The following is an 18,164-nucleotide window of genomic DNA, read 5'->3' as shown; positions in this document are numbered from 1 at the left end:
CCTGGGTGCATTGCAGTCAAAGCACTGCACTGCAGTACTGAGGCACCACTACCGGCCGTGACTATGAGCCCAATAGGATGGAGCACAATTGGCCCAGCGCCGTCCGGGAGGGTTGGCCAGTGGGGCTTTCCTTGGCTCATCATGCTCTAATGACTCCTTGTGACAGGGCTGGGCGCCTGCAAGCTGACTCCTGTCGTCAGTCGAACTGTTTCCTCCGACACATTGGTGCGGCTGACATCCGGGTTAAATGAGCAGTGTGATAAGAAGTAGGCGGCCAGCCGGGTCATGTTTCGGAGGACGCATGACTCGACCTTCGCCTCTCCCATTGAGGAGTTGCAGACATGAGCCGAGGGACCTAATAAAAAAATACACTTACGGCCATGCCACCCTGAATGCGCTGAACCCTGAATGAGCCTAAAAATAAGAAATGTTTGCAAATTTATAAAAAAAATGAAATACTGAAATATCTCATTTACACAGTCCTGAGTATTCACAGCCCTGAGTCAATACATGTTATAATCACCTTTGGCAGCGGTGACAGCTGTGAGTCTTTCTGGGTACTTTTCTAAGAGCTTTGCCCACCTGGGTTGTACAGTATTTGCACATTATTCTTAAAAAAATTCTTCAAGCTCTGTCAAGTTGACTGTAGATCATAGCTCAACAGTCATTTTCAAGTCTTGCCAGAGATTTTCAAGCCGATTCAAGTCAAAACTGTAAATAGGCCACTAAGGAAAATCAAATGTCTTCTTGGTAAGCAACTCCAGTGTTTATTTGGCCTTGTGTTTTAGGTTATTGTCCAGCTGAAAGGTAAATTTGTCTCTGAGCAGACTGAACCAGGTTTTCCTCCAGGATTTTGCCTATGCTTAGCTCTATTCTGTTTATTTTGATCCAAAAAAACTCCCTAGTCCTTGCCAATGATTCACATAAGCATACCCATAACATGATGCAGCCACCACCATGCTTGAAAATATCAAGAGTGGTACTCAGTGATGTGTTGTGATTGACTTGCCCCAAACATAACACTTTGTATTCAGGACATAAAGTTAAAGTGCACTATCTCAAAATGTTGAGAAATTAGATCACACAAATAGGATATGTTTTTTTCATTTGTAACATTGTGTGGTGATTTCAGAGGTGGCACCACAAGTACCCAGTTATTTCTTTATATATATTATTTTGATCTGATAGGCTAACCTAACCAGGTAAAACACTGTTTTATATGGGCTATGATGGGACCAGATTTTTTTCTAATCAGGTTTAATGGTTAAAAATAAACTCCTGGAAAATCTCCTGGCTCAAAGGAGGATGAAAATATTTAAACCCTGTCAAACTGCAGCAACCTTGTACTTGTTCATAATAATTATATTTCAAAAAGTAACTCACACATTCTGTCATCACTATTGTGTTGATCGATTAATTCCAGTCAATAGTTTTGGATTTAAAATGCGTAGGTAGCCTAGCCACCAGAAGTTTGAATAAAAATCTAATTTCACCACATTCACATTTTCTCAGAAAACAAATACATTTTCTTATTTTAAGCTATAAATACAGTGCTGTGAAAAAAGTATTTGCCCCCTTCCTACTTTCCTCTACTTTTGCATATTTTTTTATACGGAATGTTATCAGATCTTCAAACAAAACCTAATATTAGATCAAGGGAACCTGAGTGAACAAAAACACAACAATTACATGCTTATTTCATGAACAAAGTTATGCAACACCCAATGCCCCTTTGTGAAAAAGTAATTGTCACCTTACTCTCAATAACTGGTTATGTCACCTTTAGATGCAATGACTCCAACAACTACAGAAAGTGTTTGGTTGATCAGTCTCTCACATCACTGTGGATGGATTTTGTTCCACTCTTCCATGCAGAACTGCTTTAACTAAGTGATATGAACTGCTCGTTTCAAGTCCTACCGCAACATCTCAATTGGGATTAGGTCTCAAATTTGACCAGGCCATTCCAAAACTTCACATTTGTTGCTTTTTAACCATTTCCTTGTAGACTTGATTGTGTGTTTTGGTTCATTGTCTTGCTGCATGACCCAGCTGCACTTCAGCTTCAGCTCACAGAAGGATGGCCTAACATTCCCCTGTATAATTATCTGATAAAGAACAGAATTCATGGTTCCTTCTATTAAGGCAAGTCATCCAGGTGATGAGGCAGCAAAGCATCACAATACCACAGCCATGCTTGACCGTTGGTATGAGGTTCTTACTGTGGAATGTAGTGTTTGGGCTTCGCCAGACATGATGGGACCCATCTCATCCTAAATGTTATAATTTTGACTCATCGGTCCATAGAACATTCTTCAAAGATTCTTGATAATCATCCAGGTGCTTTTTGACAAACTTGTATTTTACACACTTTTTCTCCTCAATTCTGATCTTGTCTCATCACTGCAACTCCCCAACAGGGTCAGGAAGCAAATATTGAATCATGCGGAAACATCCCCCGGAAACAACACCTGCCTGCTTAACCCGGAAGTCAGCGATACCAATGTGTCAGAAGACACACGGTTCAACTGGCCAAACCCTCCCCTAACAACGCTGGGCCAATTGTGCGCTGCCCTATGGGACTCCCGATCACAGCCGGTTGTGATACAACCCGGGATCGAACCCGGGTCTGTGGGGATACCTCTAGCACTGTGATGCAGTGCCTTAGACCGCTGCTCGACTCAGGAGGCCCTTGAGTCAACTATTTGGACGAGATGGGTTTCTTGCAATCTAGAACTATCATCTCTGTTTTGTCCGAATAGCCTACAGTTGATCAGACTGAAGCAAAGATTACTTGTGCAGGAGAAATCAGTCTAAACAAAAGTATTTTGTCCATCTTTTCAACGCTTTTGTGTTAGATCTTTTATTAAACCAAAATCTAAACTCATGGGGTAAATGCCAGTTCACCATACGTTTGCCGGTTGCCCTGCTGCTATGTTGAAGCATAACCTATATAAATGATGTATTATCTAATTGTTTTGTTGTTGTAGCTATTGACATAAAAAACGGCTTCCATACAAAATAGATCGTTGCAACTTCCAAGTGAATTAACTTACACACGTTTTCAGTGGCAATTTGCTTTTACCACATGTAATGATTTGCATGATAATGATAAAAACGAAGTCTTAGTTGTAAGGTAGGCCTACTGTGGCCTACTTATATATTCAAATGAGAGGGGTAATCATTCAATTTTAATAGACTATGTTACTTAATGAAGACATGCTGTTAACTTTAGCTAGCTAGCAGGAACTTTTATCTTGAAGCGAAATTGTAATGAGTGTACGGATGAGAAATTAAATCCCTTAATTTTTTTTAATATATGTTTTTTAATTGTCTGCATTTGCTTGGGAATTAATGCATTATTCCAAAGTGTGATGTGGTTTGGTTCCATTAGTCAAACATGTAATGTGGTTAGGCTGCTGGCTAGTGGATTTACTGGGATATTCATGGTAAATGTCAGTTGCAAAGCCCAAACCCTCTCTCGGCACATAACATTCCATTGTTAATGTAAATTGAAATGTTTCCGTATATGTTATGTCAATTGAAATGTCGTCGCGGTTCCTCTCCTTAAACTTTTGTCTATGAAAAAAGGCCCTTATTTTGATCACTCTTTTGTTGCTGAGAATTTTCCTGCACGGCAGAGAAATGCAAACAGAGTATTTGCGGTTTAATAAGGCTTCTAAAGTTTGTAATTGCCACTTTAAAATGTCAGACTTGATTTGTCTTAACAAAACATGTACAAAAACACCTACAAAAAAATGTCCATTAATTATAACCCCATAATACAGTTGAAGTCTGAGGTTTACATACACCTTAGCAAAGTTAAAACCCAAATACATTTAAAGTTTTTCACAATTCCTGACATTTAATCCTTGTAAACATTCCCTGTCTTAGGTCAGTTAGGATCACCACTTTATTTTAAGAATATGAAATGACAGAATAATAGCACAGAGAATTATTTTTTTCAGCTTTTAGTTATTTCATCACATTACCAGTGGGTCAGAATTCTACATACACTCAATTAGTATTTGGTAGCATTGCTTTTAAATTGTTTAACTTGGGTCAAACGGTCCGGGTAGCCTTACACAAGCTTCCCACAATAAGTTGGGTAAATTTTGGCCCATTCCTCCTGACAGAGCTGGTGTAACTGAGTCAGGTTTGTAGGCCTCCTTGCTTGCACACGCTTCTTCAGTTCTGCACACAGATTTTCTGTGGGATTGAGGTCAGGGTGATGTGATGGCCACTCCAACACATTGACTTTGTTGTCCTTAAGCCATTTTGCCACAACTTTGGAAGTATGCTGGGGTCATTGTCCATTTGGAAGACCCATTTGCAACCAAGCTTTAACTTCCTGACTGATGTCTTGAGATGTTGCTTCAATATATCCACATAATTGTCCTTCCTCATGATGCCAACTATTTTGTTTAGTGTACCAGTCCCACCTGCAGCAAAGCAACCCCACAACATGATGCTGCCCCCCCCCCCCTCCCCTCGTTCTTCACTGTTGGGATGTTGTTCTTCGGCTTGCAAGCCTCCCCTTTTTCGTCCAAACATAACGATGGTCATCATGGCCAAACAGTTCTATTTTTGTTTCATCAGACCAGAGGACATTTCTCCAAAAAGTATGCTCTATGTCCCCATGTGCAGTTGCAAACAGTAGTCTGGCTTTTTTTATGGCGGTTTTGGAGCAGTGTCTTCTTCCTTGCTGAGCGGCCTTTCAGGTTATGTCGATATAGGACTCATTTTTACTGTGGATATAGATACTTTTGTACCTGTTTCCTCCAGCATTTTCACAAGGTCCTTTGCTTATGTTCTGGGATTGATTTGCACTTTTCGCACCAAAGTATGTTCATCTCTAGGAGACAGAACGCGTCTCCTTCCTGAGCGGTATGACGGCAGAATGATCCCATGAGGTCTTGGCTGATTTCTTTTGATTTTCCCATGATGTCAAGCGAAGAGGCACTGAGTTTAAAGGTAGGCCTTAAAATACATCCACAGGTACACCTCCAATTGACTCAAATGATGTCAATTAGCCTATCAGAAGCTTCTAAAGCCAATACATAATTTTCTGTAATTTTCCAAGTTGTTTAAAGGCACAGTCAACTTAGTGTATGTACACTTCTGACCCACTGGAATTGTGATACAGTGAATTAGAAGTGAAAGAATCTGTCTGTAAACAATTGTTGGAAAAATTACTTGTGTCATGCACAAAGTAGATGTCCTAACGAACTTGCCAAAACTATAGCTTGTTAACAAGAAATTTGCGGAGTGGTTGAAAAACAAGTTTTATGTCTCCAACCTAAGTGTGTGTAAACCTCTGGCTGCAACTGTAATTAACATCCTGTTGCTGCAGGATTATTTTCCTGCTGTAGCAAACTCAACAAGCTCTCACGGTCTCACAGCAGAATTAGACGTTCATCCACGTTCTCCAAACGTGAAAGTTTTAACACTATTATTTTAATAGAACATCTTAAGTTGCATATTATTATGTTGAAAGATACTGATCTAATTAGCATATTTGATACATTTTTAAAACCTTTTCCCCAAAAAATGCTGTCCCAATTTTTGATGTCACACCCGACAAACATCACCAGGTGATGAGATTGCACCCCTCTCCAGCATGGCACATGGTGAGTAGTCTGCAAACCTTTTGGAGAAAATAAGTGAGCAAGTTGGTAAATCTTCATGTATTTTTAAGAAGTGTCCCTACAGAACACCTAATAGGGGGCATCTCCATTTTAAAGTGGCATGTGCCATGCTCTACCAACTAAGTTACAGAGGACCACCATGTGGGTAAGGGTCAATTGCACACGTCAGGGAAAAGTGTAGAGTATTGAGATGCATAGCCAGCAGAGGGGCTCCAACCCTCCAAGAGCCCAAACATGTTTTTGGCCAAAACATACTGTAGATGTCTATAATGCGCAATACTGTAATATAATGTATCGTACTGTACTCAAGTTTACTTGAGCTTCTTTCAATTGAAGAAAGGGCCTACAGATTATCGATCTAGTGGTCTTGGACCACATAAATTCGGTCTTCAACTTGTCTTGATCTCAACTCACTGGGTCTGGGTCTGGATCTTGGGACCAATGTCCTGGTATAAATATTGGTCCTCCACTTATCTCTATGATTGACACCTGACACCGAAAACACCAAAATAAAGATAGGTAAAGTGATAATTTAAACATCTAACACTGTCATTAATTAGATTTATAAGTAATTCAATCAATCAACAAGTTTATTTTCAGATTCATACAACCAACATTGAACATTTTACAGAGAAGAATAGAGATCATATTTTTCTAAATTAAATGTTAGTTTTTGAAAATCTGGTTAAAATTAAGTTTTAAAATGTGTTTTATATGGTATGCAAATACATTTTCTAAAAGTCATCTGTAATAGAAGGTTAATCAAAATGATGAACAATGTCTAAATCATTGTTCTACCTTCATTGTTCTACCTCTATGTTTGGGTAGTGCCACATTTCGTGGAGTGGTAAGGAATTCAGGTAAATATTTTAAATATGCAATACAAACAAAGTGTGTGAGTAGTATATATAGTATATCTACCCGACATATATATAGTATATCTACCCGACATATATATAGTATATCTATCTACCTGACATATATATAGTATATCTATCTACCCGACATATATATAGTATATCTACCCGACATATATATAGTATATCTATCTACCCGACATATGTTTGAAGACGTGTGCTAAAAGTTTGAGAAAAATAGAATACAAATTCTATTTTTTTCCAACCCCCAATTTGCATCACTTCTGTAGAATGACCCTTATATGCTTATATATACACACACATACATACATCAGGCCAACCGGGCTTAATAAACCCTGATAATACTAGTGTTTACGCAGTGGAAGTCAGGCTGGTTTCTTGGCTTGTTTTCAGGGAACGTGTCATTGTGACTAATGCGTGTTGCTCAGTGCAGATCAAACACACACACACACGCCTGATTGCAGTTAAGATCCTCACTTTCACATTGCTGCTGAGTGTTAAACCTGAGCCTAACAACCAGAGAAGCTATTCCAGAAAAGCTATGCTTTTCATCCTCTTTTAAATTACACTTAAAAATAACATGCGTTGGTTTTCGGTCCAATGCTGTGTTATTGCAGCAATTTGGCAATCTTCTCTGTGACTTGTCAAGATGGATTGGTTTAGACTCGGGTTTGATAAATTCACCTCAGTAAACAGTCGAGTCTACAGAAGTCATTAATTCTCTTAGCGTATGATGCTGCAACCGAGACACTGGGTAGACGTAACATAGTACATGTAAATCTGTCTGCCTCCGTTTAATATGTTACATTTCATATGGTATGCATTAATTTGTGGATGTCCATCATCCATTGTGTATGATATGTTACGAATTACAATTTGTATGATATGTAATAAATTGCAATTCATACAATTTGTTAAGAATTTGCCATACGTATTATTTGTTACAAATTCCAATTTGATGGACGTATAACAATTTGTGTTATACACCCAACCATCCATCCATGCTAGACGTTCACATTTAATGCCTATCCATCCATCCATCCATCCATCCATCCATCCATCCATCGACCAACCACCTACCTTCCGTTTTTTGCCTTAAGTAACCTTCTGTCTTATGTAACCACACCAAATGGAACATATCATACTAATGTCCTGGATTTACGTTTACTATGTTACATCTAGTCTATGAGACCAGGCTGTGTCTTTCCCAGACTTTTTATATTACCAGCAGTATTGACTTGTAGATTATCGATTTACATGTTTTGTGAGTGGAAGGCAGCAATAAAACCTATAAAAGCCCAAAAATGACATTGCTGCTATGATAGTTGTTTGGTAGCTGGTTGCTGGTTAATAGCTGGTTGGTTCTGTTGATCGGGTTTTTATGTCAGTGTTTACTTACTCTCTCTATAGAGAGTTGCTGTAATTGCTGTAATGTAGGTGTTGATTGCTGCATTTACCTATAACTGATTCCTCGACAACAGTGCCTTTTCCTTGAGGAAATTATCATGTTTAGCCAGAATAACCGCGAAAGATAAATTATACTCATCTTTCTTATTTAATCAAGGAAGCCTATTGGAAATAAAGTAGTAGGTCTACTCTGAAGTCCCACAAATCCAAAGACAGTTTTTGTAGAAAAACTGTGTGCTAATGTGCCTTGTATTTGTGGAACACTATGTCCCTGAACATAGTTAGTATGTGAACACAATCCCAGTGATGTACAAGGAGAGAGAATTTTCCTCTGGTCTCCCACCACAGCTTTAGCTCCAGGCCTCTCTTCTCTCCCCTGGCTGCAGATGTGCCTCACTCCCTCTCTTATTGCATTACACCAAAGGAAACCACAGTCACTGGCCTCATACTTTAAATATGCATCATCATCTGTACTTCAGTGGTTAAGTGCACGGGTCTGCTGTCTCTGATTAGCCTCTATGTTCATTTTCACATTAGCAAGAGGCAGTTCCTCCACCCAGCCGATGGTGGGGGAGGGTGGGGGGGACAGTGCACCCCTTTGTGTGCACTCCCTCTACCACTCGGCCCTGCCACACGTGGGACCCTCCTAATGGGGTTGATGTGATCACATTAGTCCCTGGCCCCCTCCACTACCTGCCTCTCTATGGAGCGCAGCAGGGTTGCAGGGCGGTGATCCTTTCTCTGGTCCTTAGTGAGGCGGTAGGCTTTCATGTACCATCAGCAGAGGCATATAAACACAGGACCATGGTGGCCACTTCTCCTTCTCCAGTCCCTGATCAGGGCCACGTCACCCTGCTGGTCTCTCTCTCTGGGGACAGACTACTCCTCCCTACCACAAACATTAAACTACGCTACAGGCCGGTATTTACCCACCAAAATAACTCCAGAAATGAGCCATGCAGTTTCGCTCTGACAGTTCAGATGATGCATTGAAACTGGGGGTGAGTGACGACCAATGCTATATTTGACCCCAGCCTGGACAGTTAGAGGTTTACCTCATTATAGATTAAATAGTTCCTAGTACATATAGACTAAGTGAAGGTATATGAGCCATCACTCCTCCTTGTGTTTTATCAGTCTCAGTGATGACCTGCAGAGAGGTCGTTTGGTGCTACATCTGGTTTGGGGTGAAACTCTTTGGTGTTCAACAGGCTCCACATCAATGGGCCTGATGATAAATCAGAACAATCAGGGAGCCAGTAAAGGAGTCTGACAGCAAGGGTCTGACGACCGGTCGACCCGGACCACAGGAAGTGTGACTCCTCTTGACCCCTGAGGTGATGTGTGCCCCTCTGTCTGCTCTCTGAGGGGCGGGAGCCGATCCGCCCACATGTGGCACAGAGTACTGGCCGCACCCACAAACCATCAACACACCCTTAACACTCTGCTCAACTGGACATTTATACCAGGTATGAAAGAATCCATTCAATCCCAGTGATCTGCTCCCTCTCTTTTTCCATGTACACTCTGAAGGTCCTCACCACCCCGGAAACGACTGTGTCCCACCCTCAGGCTCAGGAGCTCAACACAGAGCAGAGCCCACTCTCACAAACCTGGGTCACTCACAGAACAGCTGACATCATCACCTATGTTTTCCCACACAGGAGCTACGATCAACAGAGATAGATTAGCATTACAGTGTGCATTTTTTATGACAATTGTATTGAATCAGAGAGTATATTTTCATTGCAACAAATCATGCACTAATTCACAATTCAATACCAGTGATAGAGACAGAACAATGGTGTGCAGTGGCAAATTAAATGTAGAGAATACCCCTTCAGATTGTGTCTGTTAGGAGAACAATGTGAAGGGAGACACTCTTCCTTCTTCCTCTGGGTCTGCCAGTTAACACTGGAGAGAAAATTAGCCTGGCAGTCTGTCCTGTAGATGAGAACTCTGTAAATTAGCACAGAGCAGATGTCCCAGTAGTTGAAGTTGTCAATAGGGTCACTTGTGACAGACTGAGCATCAATGTGGCCTGCAGTTTTAAAACAATGGGTCAGCCTCTGTTGCTGGTCAAAGGGACAGTAGCTTATTAGCGTTTGCTCCTAACTGGACGTTTGGCTAGAAGTGACCACTGTAGAGAGACTCAATCACACTCTTAAAAACAATGGGACCCATTATGACACAAAGGACCAAGCAAGGCCAGCATGGGTTAAGTTCTGGTGTGAGAGAGAGAGTAAGCCTCTGGGATTGTCTGGAGAGGAGAGCATACTGATATCAATGAGAAGTTATGTGGCTGAGGATAACAGGCTGATTGATATCAATGAGAAGGTATAGGGCTGAGGAGAGCAGGCTGATATCAGTGAGAATGTATGGGGCTGAGGAGAGCATACTGACATCAATGAGAAGTTATGTGGCTGAGGATAACAGGCTGATATCAATGAGAAGGTATAGGGCTGAGGAGAGCAGGCTGATATCAATTAGAAGGTATGGGGCTGAGGAGAGCAGGCTGATATCAATGAGAATGTATGGGGCTGAGGAGAGCAGGCTGATATCAGTGAGAATGTATGGGGCTGAGGAGAGCAGGCTGATATCAGTGAGAAGGTATGGGGCTGAGGAGAGCAGGCTGATATCAATGAGAAGGTATAGGGCTGAGGAGAGCAGGCTGATATCAGTGAGAAGGTATGGGGCTGAGGAGAGCAGGCTGATATCAGACAGAAGGTATGGGGCTGAGGAGAGTAGGTTTATATCAATGAGAAGGTATGGGGCTGAGGAGAGTAGGCTGATATCAGTGAGAAGGTATGGGGCTGAGGAGAGCAGGCTGATATCAGTGAGAAGGTATGGGGCTGAATGGGACAGTCTGAGGTTGAGGAGGATGTTTACTGCAGTCAGACAGACTGATGCTCCAAGTCTATATAAGGATACTGCTCTTGTCTTGAGCAGCCTTAGTGTCATGAGTGAATATAAACAAACTCAATTTACTACTAGTCCTCCCCAGAGATGGAGATGTTTACAGTGGCCTGTCCAAACAATAGCATGGGAGGTGGAAACCGAGAGGAAGCTACAGTATATTCTATTCTACATCAAATATCATGTTTGGTTACATATGCTGCTTCTTGTAACCACACCACACCATACATATTATGACATCTTAACATCATCTTCACATCATCATGCATCTTGACATCAGTTAATAATGTGCGTAAAATATTGCCAAATTGGCAGCAGGTAGGCTAGCGGTTAGAGTGGCGAGCCAGAAACTGGAGGGTTGCTAGTTCGAATCCCGGGTCGGATGGGAGAAATCTGTTGAAGTGAGCTAGCAACTGGAGGGTTGTTGGTATCAAATCCTAGCTGCCATTGCCTGCCGCTGTGCCCTTGAGCAAGGTATTTAACCCCCCACAACAACTGCCCAGTGTGGCAGCCCGCTGCTCCAACCTCTCCAACATGTATGTGTCTTTCGGAGGGGTTGGAATAAAGAGGAAGTCAGATTTCAGTTGGACCTTGTGTACAATAAAATGATCTTAATCTTAACCAAACCAATACAAATATAGCTACAGCAATCAAAACATCTATGAAATTCAGTAAGAATCTATGGACTAACCTTCTGGAAGTGTTCCAAATATGCGTTAAAAACAATGGTGAAATAGTTCATCATTAAAGACATAGCACTTGGCCATGGTGAAAATTGAATATTCTGGAAGCTATTCAAACTGTTTTCTAAGGACTTATTCCATTCAGTACCCGGTCTCTTCTTATGTTACACCACCAGACCTGCTGTTCTTTCCCCTCTCTTTCCCATCAATTAATGCACAATGAGCCTTTTGCCTTACAAAATTAGCTTTAAAGTAAGGTTGTATTTTGAGTGGAACATCCCTTTTAATTGTGTAGCCAAATTGATTTAACTGTGGTGAACACCGGAATCTTATTTGACCAAAGTGCCTGAGTGGAACACAGCTGGACCTCACCAAATGGCTCCTACCCATCTCTCATTACCGTTGCTCCATGTGGTCCTCACACCTGATGGTGTATCTGCGGCATTGGGAGAGAGCTAATCACGCTCACACTGCAGGCTGTCTGTAGGCCAGCAGCCGTCCAATCAGGATAATTGGCAACAGATTGCAAGCTAGCTAGAGGGGCAAGTCAGAGAACTGGTCTACCCCTCCTCACCTCTCTCACCTACCACTACTGCATGTCTCCTGAACAACACCCAGAGTGGACCCCCTGACATACACCCTGACATAACCCATTAGTAACACATACAGCAAGACATACAGCATTCATGTTTGTATTGAATAAATCAATAGCATGCTGTACATGCTGTCTCCACTGTCATGGAGATGGAGTGTCAATAAACACAAAAGAGGCAAAAGCTGAAGACTGCCACTGCTTTTCACCGAGTACAACAGTACTACAGCAGAGCAGCCATATCAGTCCAGTGTTAACTCTGACCCAACCTGTCTCTGTGTGAGCTCCACTACTATGTTTATGTTGGCGAGGGGGTCTGGAGCCTCCTGTAGCCCACTGTTGGCTACCTGCAGTGAGCATATACCAGAGAGATGAGGGGCTAATGGAGGGGGGAGGATGGGGAGGGGAGGAGGGGGGATAAGTTGTTTGGGACATAAGGAGGGAGATGGGTGCCCTGTGATGCAAGCCAGGGGCTTGTGAGTCCCCTCTGTCAACGCTAGGCTAGGAACAAACTGATACCCTACTGACTGCATGTAGAGAAAAAATACACACGCCTTAATGGGAATGTACTCTTATAATCGCCACCCGGCACAGCCAGAACTGGCCACCCCTCAGATTCTGGTTCCTCTCTAGATGTCTTCCTACTCTAGGTTCCTGCCTTTCTAGGGAGTTTTTCTGCATTGCTTGCTGTGTGGAGTTTTAAGCTTTTTTTTTGTACAGCACTTTGTGACTTCTGCTGATGTAAAAAAGGCTTTATAAATGAATGTGATTGATTGATTAAACCCTCTTTGAATGAAAGCCCCAAAATAGGCCCCAGAAAGTACAGCAAGAATAACAACAACATATCATTGAAATGCATGAATTGCATCAATGCTCTCTATGCATGTGATCCAACGGGAATGTGATAATATTACTGTTATTATATATTATGAAATATTAATATTATTATTATAATACACTACTAACCATTTTCAGCTGGCTGATTCAGTGTGTGTGTGTGTTAATACATCTACAGTTTGTTTCTGCTAGCGTAGCAGAGAGTGAATCTCATTTCTCAGCCTGCAGTGTCGCTCTTCGCATGGTTGAAGGAGGCCTTTTTCAATAGCACAAGGTTGGAACGCTTCGTGAGGAAGGTCACGTTTGTGGAGAGGACTGGGGCTCACAGTTAACACACTCTCCCTGGACCCAGGCCCAGCGAACCCCCCCTCCCTCTGTACACATGACTATAGATGGAAAATGAGAGATGGGAAAGAAAGAGAAATAAATACAGCTGGACAAATTGTGTGACAGTTTTATTCTGTCTTTCCATTCAGTTATATAACTGCATCATACTATCTCAGGACAATAAGCAGTACCTCTGAAACCACCTAGGTAAGACATTCAAACTTAGTATTGTGGTTGTGTGGTGAGTAAGAGGATGTGAAGTGTGATTATTGTAATGCCCATGGTGTCACTACACAGAGTTTCACACACTACGCCACCCTGCAACTGGAGAGCATACAAATTGATGACTGTTACAGTAAGTTGTTGCCATTGCAGTACCGTATTGTCATTCTTTTCTTTCCAACTGTATAATGTAATATTCTATAATGTGCCTACTCATTTAGAGATTCACACAACACATACCACACAAATTTGTACAAAGCAAAACTTGCATTGAGGATTTCCACTCATAAATCTCAAGGACTTGCTGTTCAGCTCTTAAATGTGACATTTGTCCCTTGTAGCATCAGATAAGTGCTCATGTCTCTAACTCACACACAGACCACAGCTCTTGGCAGCACTACCAGATGGAGGTCAGTTGAGACTGGGCTGTGGTGGTGAGAGAACTGAGATGTACAGTCCATATTCCCTATCCAGTGCTTTATCACTGGGCCCAGCTAATAACAGCCTCCTCTTTGAACTCTGAACAAAGCATCTGTTTCGCCTCAGTAGATGTCTTCAGGTTCAAATATAGGCAAGATCTAGAGGGATAAAATGATACAGAGCGCACATTCTTTCCCAGCAGCGCGCTGCAGCATACACTCTTGCAGCCCCAGCCAAATTGCAGTGTGTCATTCTGGCATGGCAGCAACCAACCCTGTGGAGAGAATATGATGGGAGGGTGAACCCTCTCCCGCTAACTCCAGTTTAGAGATCCCAGGATGCATGTTATTAAGAGGCCTGTGAACACCATTTCTATCTCTCACAGCCAGAGAGAAAGAGAGCTGGGAAAAGTCACCGCACCCTCCCTGAAGACATACTGTAGCTCTCTCCTGAGGTCCCTTATGTCCTAGAGATTGGAGACCACACACACGCACCGGTTGCATACAGGGACATACACACAGGCACACGGGCACACACACACACACGACTGCACACACGTGCACACACACACACTTGGAATAATAGAGGTGTACTGTACTGTAGCAATTGGAGTGTGGAGAGAATCATGGTGAAGTTGATCTATGATTACACTTATGTTAAGTTACATGGTGCTGAAAAACTAGGACCCAACTTGTGGGATGTTTTAAGAGAGTTAGTTTGCCCTACTGCAGCCTCTTGGTTTGAGACTATGGATTATAATACACCCACATCTGCCTCTGTTTCCGAACACCCAGCTCACCTGCCTGGTTGCTAGGAGACCCATGGGTCATTAAGAAGACCTACCCAGGTAGGTTGAGGCCTGAGCCACCGGCAGACAGGACAAAGGCTTTGAAGAGGGAGAAGTAATGCACAGCGGTGCAGAAGAATCAACTCAAAGGAGAGAAAAGGTTATAAATGAGAGGAGGATTAGTCAGGGAGAAATACAACACCTAGGGAAGAGGAAATCATCCTGCATTAACCGCACCACAAACACAGATTCGCTGGGACAAGTTACTCACACCGGCTGCCCACCAATAAGTATCCTTTTTCAATGGAAAAAATGTGGGTTTTGCTCCATGCTTCTCATACTAAAAGTAAACTAAATGTTGCACAATAGCACATACATCAGAGGGTTGTGTTTATATTTATGAGCTCTCATGCTGGTGTGCTTTGCTCATGCTTTTTGGAGAATCTCAATGAGCTGCCAGCTGCTTAGCGTGTACATATTGAGCATCCTCAATGAATCCTCAATCATCCTATTCAAGCAATAACTGTAAAACACAAAGGAGGTATCTCAAGACATTAAATATATATTTTAAATTGACCCCTGACTCTACAGTGTATGTTTTGTGTCCACGTGCAATGTGTCCATGTGCTTTCCACCATGCATCAGAGTTCTGTGTGGCTTGGAATTATTTCCTCCTCCCTTAGGATCAAGCAGATGCACTATGTTCTGTTTGCTTTGTTAATTTATTAGTGGAAGAATTGAGGTGAGGTAAACATACGAAGAGTCTGGTCCTCTGGGAGCCTGTTCCTGCCTCGGTATGGGGTGTCCTCCTCCTGCCACACTTCCCTTGACCCTTAGGGTTATCACCATGGTAATCCTGACAATGGCCCCCGAAAGGAATGGCCCAGTGGCTACTGGGTAATATACCTGGCCTTGTCCTGGGTCTGGCTGAAATGACCCTTCTGCTGGGGTGTAGTTGGAAAATGAGCTGCCAGGCTGAAATGACCCTTCTGCTGGGGTGTAGTTGGAAAATGAGCTGCCAGGCTGAAATGACCCTTCTGCTGGGGTGTAGTTGGAAAATGAGCTGCCAGGCTGAAATTACCCTTCTGCTGGGGTGTGGTTGGAAAATGAGCTGCCAGGCTGAAATTACCCTTCTGCTGGGGTGTATTAAAATGAACAAGTCTTTCAAATCAAATCAAAGTTGATTTGTCACATGAGCTGAACAGGTGTATACAGTGAAAGGCTTAATGACAGGACCTAACCAACAGTGCAATTTAAGTTTAAAAAATAGGTATTAGGTGAACAATAGATAAGTAAAGAAATGAAAAACAATTGTAAAAAGACAGTGAAAAATAACAGTAGTGAGGCTATATGCAGGCACCGGTAAGTCGGGCTAATTGCGGTAGTATGTACATGTAGGTATGGTTAAAGTGACTACGCATATATGATAAACTGAGTAGCAGTAGAGTAAAAGAGGGGTTGGCGGGTGGTGGGTGGTGGGACACAATGCAGATAGTCCGGGTAGCCAATGTGCGTGCGGGGGCACCGGTTAGTCGGGCTAATTGATAGTATAGTATGAATGCACATGAATGTATAGTTATGTACATGAATGTACATGAATGTATAGTTAAAGTGACTACGCATATATGATAAACAGAGAGTAGCTTTGGTGTGGTAGCAAATCAAATCAAATCAAATGTATTTATATAGCCCTTCTTACATCAGCTGATATCTCAAAGTGCTGTACAGAAACACAGCCTAAAACCCCAAACAGCAAGCAATGCAGGTGTAGAAGCACGGTGGCTAGGAAAAACTCCCTAGATAGGCCAAAACCTAGGAAGAAACCTAGAGAGGAACCAGGCTATGAGGGGTGGCCAGTCCTCTTCTGGCTGTGCCGGGTGGAGATTATAACAGTACATGGCCAAGATGTTCAAATGTTCATAAATGATCAGCATGGTCAAATAATAATAATCACAGTCGTTGTCGAGGGTGCAGCAAGTCAGCACCTCAAGAGTAAATGTCAGTTGGCTTCTCATAGGTAAATACAATTTGGAGGGAACACTTATACAACATTTCAGGGAAGTACTGCACCCCTCTGACACATGAGTGAGTGCTCCATTGACAATTCTTATGCAACTGGCCTTTCCCTGTTCCCTATGTGATGCCCAATGCCTTATAAAATGATCCGTTCAGCATCCACCAGACGCCACAGCAGCAGCATGGTCCATCACATTCACTATTTATTAGACTGATCTGTCAGCACGTGTGGTGCCAGTCAGCCAGAGTCAGCCAGACTCTGTGTGTGTGTGTGTGGTGGGCACTGCAGGAAGGCTGTGTTTGGGTTGACACCAGGGTCAGTCAGGTTTCTCCTGACAGTTGAATATACCCAATAGATAACTGTCAATATCTGGGCCCTATTTGCCCTATTTGCACTCCAGGGCTCAGATATTAGCTCTCTCTGGCTGAAGGGGCTGAAGGTTTAAAAGTGCTTTGTGATGGTGTGTCATCTACACTATTTATGTTGGGGCTACGGCTGGTCCATCTGGACCTCCGCCACACTGCTGAGGTTTGGGTGTCTCCTCCCTGGCTCCATCCACCCGTCCCTGCCCCTGCATGTTAACATTTGAAAACCCAACATGCGTTTACCAGTGAAACGTAATCAGAACACAGGGAAGCAATGGCTGTAGATCTGTGACGAGAGGGAGAGAGAAAAAACAGTCATAAATAAGTGAAATAATGAAGGAAAGAACCCCCACTTCCTCCCATCAGATGAGGCAGATGAGTTTCAAAGCAGGAGATGCTGAGAGTGGTTTCAGCTGAGCCTGGGATCACAGTCAACTGTCAGTGAAAATCTGTTTCCAATAGGAGTTTTTCCTGTGAGGGCAGGAAATGGCCCTCCTTGCTGTGGGGAGTCAACAAAGCGGGCCTGTGAGGGGCGACCTTGGCGCTACTGCTCCCCTGTGCTCCCCTCGGCCCCGGAGCCCGCCGCACCACGGGACATTCCACTCGGCCACAAAGGAGGGTTCAGATTCAGATAGGTTGGGCCTGGGAATGTTAGAGACTGATGTGTGTGAGCATCCCCTCTCCAGGTATGACCACAGGAAACACTAGGGCCATCTAGGCCTAAAATAGATACAGTGAAATGTCTAAGCTACTACCACTATATCCATATTCACAAGTCTGCATTATTAATTGAGATATTTAGAGAATTACATTAGACCTATATTTGTACTGTGTAATATTGCCCCAAAGCACATCCACTTTGAGGAAGGAACAAAGGCATTGTATTTCTGTATTTGAGCACAAAAGAGGATTCAAATGTCATTTGAGGAAACTTCACCTCCAAGTCTACTCAAATCCCCCTCCTCTATCCATTCAGGCCCCTGCAGAAGAGCATCCAGAAACATATTCCTGATTTAAAAATAACTTGCGTAACACAATATCCCCAATGGGATGTGTCCCTCTTAC

Source organism: Oncorhynchus mykiss, chromosome 7 (genome assembly GCF_057628025.1).
Source record: "Oncorhynchus mykiss isolate SJ-2025 chromosome 7, ASM5762802v1, whole genome shotgun sequence".
In the NCBI taxonomy this organism is placed as follows: Eukaryota; Metazoa; Chordata; class Actinopteri; order Salmoniformes; family Salmonidae; genus Oncorhynchus; species Oncorhynchus mykiss.
Note: the sequence above shows the minus strand (reverse complement) of the source record.